This window comes from Thrips palmi, unplaced genomic scaffold (assembly GCF_012932325.1).
Source record: "Thrips palmi isolate BJ-2018 unplaced genomic scaffold, TpBJ-2018v1 HiC_scaffold_10, whole genome shotgun sequence".
NCBI classification, from domain to species: domain Eukaryota; kingdom Metazoa; phylum Arthropoda; class Insecta; order Thysanoptera; family Thripidae; genus Thrips; species Thrips palmi.
The window spans coordinates 18,868,812-18,874,857 of NW_023144621.1; positions in this window are offsets into that span (position 1 = coordinate 18,868,812).

Genomic DNA, 6,046 nt, shown 5'->3' on the forward strand with positions numbered 1-6,046 from the left:
TGCTGTCGCCCGTCGGCACCATTACTGCTTCCGGGCGCCGTCAGTGCCTCCCGGTTCGTCTCGCGGCATGGCGTCGTCGCCGCGTCGCCGTCGCGGAGCTCGAAGCGGCTTCGACGATCGGCGCGCCGCAAGCTGCAAAGGCATGGTAATCAGGACATGGAGCGACCGGCCGCGACAAGAAAGGCGTCTCGCCGAGCGTCCCGCTGGCCGGCGGGTCGTTTCGCGCGCCGTGACGCCGCGGCACATGTCATCTCCACACACACGCACACACGGACAATGACGCCCACCTCGGATTTCCTCCTTTCCAGTGTATTCGCTGGCGGCGCTTGGCGGCGTTGCGTCACGTATTGCTACCTGGTCTTCCGCGGCGCGGGCTGAGATATGGAGGGACCGGGGTCATACGGGTCCGCGGGGGCACCGCGCCACGGTGGGCTGCAGCCGGGGCGAACAGGAAGCCGGGGTGCGACAACGGCGGCGTCGTCCTGGTCTTCCTGGTGCATTCCGGTCCCGCAAAAGGGGCGGGGTCGCCCCGGGCGTGCTGCGCCCTGCGCCGCCGGCAGCGCGTAACTTCACTTTGACCCAGTTTTTTTGGAGCGGGAAGGCAAGGCCGGGTGGCGCGAACAATGACATTCCTCGCGAGCGCGCCAGACGAGGGGCGCGGGAGGGGGTAAATAACCATGTGCGCCGAGAATGATCCTCTAGACGAGGTAATTCATAAATTGATGTTTGATGATCGTTTAAATTGAATCGTTGAAATTGAAAAATTGGCAGAGTGGCTAAGGCAGCTCAAGTTTGGCCAGGTCAGACAGAAGAGGGTCGGGCAAACTGTGAGCTCTGCTCCGAATGTAGCCGGTTTTGCTGACGTCGGGTGGCCACTGCGCCCAATCTAGTTGCTGTCGAAAGCGTCCCTCAACTCCCTAGTATTCTTCAGACCCCACAATTTCATGCCCCGCCTTTGACCGCAACGATTTTGGGAAAAGTAACCCCCTAAAGTTGGTCAAAAAATGATTGCTTCTTGGCTTCTGAGCTTTTTGGCTCGTTTATTCTGTGGACTATGTTGCTCACAAATTTTAGCAAATTTGCTAAAGAAGTACCCCTTTGCCATCACGAGCTAAACAGTGTGACGGCTGCATCTGCACGTGTGTGGGTGGCGTGCTGGATGATGCACCTGGGCGAGATCAGCCCTCGGCCAGGCATTACTCCATTCCTCCTTCTCTCCGTTTGAAACGGCGCGGCGGGATTAGATCTATTCCAACTTCATGCATTCTCGCCGCGCCGGCCGCCCTCGCTAAACGTGCCGATTTGCCATCTCTTCTCATTCATGGCTGGACTGATTAATCGGCTCCGGAGGAGGGGGAAAGGGGGTGGGGGTGGGGGGAGTGTCCAAGCTCAACGCACTGCTACGTACCCAACGACGATAATCCAGGGGGTAATCCAGTTAAGCGAACGGTCACACGCGATGCACAGACAAACAGACAAGCAAACGGCGCGTCGCGATGGGCCGCGCGGGCTGCGCGGGGCTGCGTTCACTACACACTGCACCGCGGGGCGCGAGCGGCGCGCTCGGGCCGAGGACGACTGTCTGACTGGAAGCGCGTCGAGGGTGCGCAGTGCGGGGGGCCAGGCCGCCAGGCCCAGGGTGATTATGCCGGCTGGCGTAAGATGTTTTAGGAAACAGGGGCGGCCCGAGGATGCCGGCCCAGGGAGCCGAGGGGGGCAGGATGCCCCGGCGGCGGCACCTTCCGTCACGCAGAGCAAGCAGACCAGCAACAACAACAGCAACAACACCCCGAGGCTCGTAGCGGTATCAGCGGTAGCACCTGTATCAGCGGCAACAAGCATCCTGCCTGCCGGGCCGGGCCGGGCCAGGCCAGCCAGGGGCCGGGCTAGGGGCCGGGCCAGGGGCCGGGCCACACCGGCGGGTTATGCAAGGCGGCCAACAAGGGTGCCCCTGGCTGCCCACGATCTGCGATACGCCACGCGCCGGCCAGATAGCGCGCTGCCAGAGGCTGCCAGAGGCCGGGGGGAGGTCGCCGTCGTAGTCCGGCACAGTGCGTTTCCCATTAAGGTCCTTGGAAGAAAAATATGAAAAGCTGACGCGCTGAGGGCGCCTGGTGGCGGGCGGCGGGCGTCGGCCCCAGATCGTGAAACGCGGTCACTCGAGCGTCAGACTGCCGATGCCGAGCGATTCAGAGGAGTCGCCGCCTCGCCGCTCTGTCTCTGCTCGCCGGAGGCAGAGGCAGCCGCCTTGGCAGCCGCCGGTCGCAGTCACCGACATTTACTTTGCCGCGCTCGGAAAAAAGGGCCGCCCTCCGCCGCGCTCGCTGGCTGTAGTTAAAAAGGCGGCAGGTTAATCGAGTAGCCGCAGCGCCTGGACGACTGGTTGGTTCGCGGCGCTGGAGCGTGAACGCGCACGCCGCGCACGCGTACACTGTGCAGTGCAGTGTGCACCCGCAGCAGTAGTGTAGCAAGGCCGGCGGTCGCCGCCCCGCCCCGCCACGCCCCCACTTCCATTTTCTCGGACTCCTCGGAGACAACTGGTTTTCAATCAAGGCACACACGACGTGCGCGGCCCGGCGCGTCATAAAAACAAAGAGCCACGGAGGAAAGAAACAAAAACAATAAAAGCAGCCAGCGAGCGCAGGCGCGGCATGTGTGAGGGAAAGTGTTCCTGTCACGCAGTCACGTCACCGGCGCAGAACTGAACCGGAGCAGTCGCCCACATGCGACACGATGACGCTACCTTACGCCACCTTTCTAATCACTCTTCGTCTTCTTTTTGCGACCTTTGTTTCCTCCGAGCTCCCCGACGAGGCCCTGCTCGGCGTGCCCTGCTCGGCGTGCCCGGCCTGCCCCAGTGCCTCACTGCTTTTTTGCTTGCTCCCTGTTTCTAAACCCGGAGCGCCTCCTCCTCCTGCTGCTCTTCTTCTCCTCCTCCTTATTCCACTCGCGGACGCGAACGCGAAACGAGAGGCGTTAAAAGATGGAATCGGTGCCGCGGTGCGCTTTCGTGCTTTTTTTTCCACGTTAATAAGCCGCAAAGAAATCCAGCGCCGCCGCGTGTTTGGCTGGCCGCCGCGTATCGCCCGCCGGATCGGCAGGAGCAGAGCCAAGCCAAGCAGCAGGCTCATTCCGAGAGTCGCTTTCGTCGCTCTGTCTCTCTCGCACTCGTGGGGTGGGCTTATGGGTGCGAGAGAGACAGAGCGACGAAAGCGACTCTCGGAATGAGCCTGCACGGGTGAACTCGAGCACGGCGTGCATGCCGTTGTGGGAGCCCAGCCCGCCGACAACCACCGCCTGCAGGCTGACTCTGAATGCTGCGACGCTCTGCGTCTGTTGGCACCCACACTGCCCACACGGAGCGCCCCGTGAGTGCGAGCGAGGCAGTCTTCCTGCGTCGTCACGGCGACGCCCCTTGCGACGCCCGTCGCGACGCCCGAACTGACAGACCGCGCTTCGTCATTGTGATTCCCAACGGCTGTGGATTGGACTGCCGCCCCGCCCCGCCCTGCCATTGCCTCACGTGTGGCGCCGGAAACTCGGTCAGAGCGGCTTGTTAGCCGGGGTAAGACTTCTGTGAACGGAAATTGCCCGGTTGTTTAGCAAAAATAAAATCGCCATTCTTTGACTGTGTAAATGTTTCATTCATACTGCCTGATTTCAGAGAGGATTGTGAATATCCGGAGCGCCGGAAAACAATGAATGCGTTGATTGAATGAAGCCGAGTGGTACTCCACCCTCAGGCGGAACAGAGCAGAATTTCTTCCTGGCCGTTTAGACATGTAAGCGAGCGTGCACGAGCGACGCCGCGACCCGGAACGCAACGCGTCTGACTCTGGGGCAGCGGGCCACGCTGCGGCGCCGTGGCGCTGAACCGCCGCCCCGCCCACCGCGACCTCGGCCCGGGCAAGCGCGGGCAAGCAGCTCACCACGCCGGACTAAGAAAAACAGCAATTGGCGCAAGTGCGCGCTCTACGTCCTCCTTGGTTTGAGGTGGACCACTGCACTGGCTCGGTTTCCTGCCCCGAAACTACGCCACTGCGGAGCTGCTGCTGCGGTCTCGGAATTGTGTCATCGTGGCGGTAATGTTGCTGAGCTGCGAGGCGGTCTCCTTAACGGCCCAGTGGAGTGACGCGAACAGAGGGTGCGGGGTTGTGAAATAAAGGCACACTCGGCACATGTGTGGTAAGGCGTCGTTTCGTTTAATCCAAGAAACAGGAACACGGTACGGACACGGAACACGGGAAGTCAAGTCGAAAGACAGTCGAACGTCCACAGAATCACAGTCGAAGGAGCACACGTGAATTGCAGTGAATTTCTCAAACACGAAATTCAACCAATTCGCTGTAAGCTCACTGAAGAATGTTCGTCATCGTCCAGCTAGCAGCGCGCCCGACCGCCGAACACGATGCTGGGAAGCCCCGAGTCCACGCAGGTCGGCGGCCTCTCCACCGACCTGGACCGACCCTTGGCGGCCCTGCTGGCGGGCGGCGGCTTGGGAGGGCTGGCGGGGCTGGCGGGGCTGGCGGGGCGCGCGAGCCCCTTCGGCGGCCGGGGCGGCAGTGCGGGGCCCTCGGAGCGCGCGGGGGAGGGCGGCGGCTTGGCGGCCAGGCGCGCGGCGGGCCCCCAGGACTGCACCTCAGTGATGCGCGTGGTGGCGCGCTGCCCCGGCACCATGCTGATGCCGATGGCCGTCGTCATGCGCCGCTGCGGCTCCACGGCGGCCACCCTGGGCCCCGCGGGGGGTCGCACGGGCGGCGGCACGGACGGGCCGCCGCGCTGCGCCACGCGGAGCACTGTCGGTGCCAGGGGCGGCGCTGGAGTGAGCGCGGAAGGCGACGACGACGGGGTGTCCGCAAGTCGAGGCTTCGCTGAGGCGGGCGGTGGCACGGGGGGCAGGCGCCGCCACGCGTCCACATCGTGGCTGCTGGGCAGCGGGTCTCGACGCAGGGCTGGCCGACGACGCCCCATCGTGTGCGACCGGCGCTCGTCCTCCAGCGGCCCGCCTGGCGGGCTGCTGGGCGGCACCCGGATCCTGGAGATGGTGGAGTACTTGTTGGTGGACAGCAGAGGGAGCACGCGCGTGGTCGGCCTGCGCTGCGACTCGGGCTGCAGGTCACCGACGTCCTCGTCGAGCAGGCTGCTACCCTGCCCGCCGTCCAGCTCGATCATGGAGTGGCGGTTGAAACGGGTCGCTGCCGTCGCCGCCGTCGGCTGTTCCGGGGGAGTCCGCCACGCGTCTGGCGCATCGGGCGACCAGGGTCGCGGGGAGGCGTCGTCCGGAAGGTGCAGTGAGTTGCGCTTGAGAGGCTGCGGCCGAGACGACGGTGGGTCACAGGACGGCGGTTTGACATCCGTGAGAGAGTAGCGCTTCATCGGGACGGGGCGGTCGCGGGCAGCTCCCGGCGGTCTCCTCATGACGACCTGGGGCACAAGCGGCAGGGTGAGACCGGACCGGCCGCTGAACCAACAAAAACACCTACAACAAAATCATACCTGAACAGGGGGTGGCGTGAACACAGGCTCTGGCGACTCTGGCTTTTCTGGGTCGACAGAGATCGTGTTGCAGTAGAGCCCCGCGAGGGACAGCCGCGGGGCGGGCTTGGGCGTGGCGGCGACGACGACGGGCGTCGTTTCGAGCAGCGTGCCGGGGGGCTCGCGCTGCCGCAGGGCGGGGTCCTTCCGGCAGGCCTGCCTCACGGGGGGGAAGTTCATGTCGGCGGCGCGGCCCGCCGCGTGCTCCGCCATCAACCTGGACACGGGCCACACCAGCGGCTTGATGTCCTCGTCGTCCGGACCGCCAGTGCCCCCGGGTTCGCACGGACACCGTGAGCAGCACGAGCAGCACGAGCACGCACACGAGCACCCTTGCGAACAGGAGTCCGAACTCGGCTGCACGCCGAGGCCGAGCCCCGCGCCAATCCCCAGGCCCTGGAACGAGGTCGGCGACGTCGCCGCCCTGCCGCCCTGCCCGGAACGCGCCCTGCGGATGAGCGTGGGCCGGGGCACGCCGCGGAACTTGAGCACGCTCTCCGTGGTGGACCAG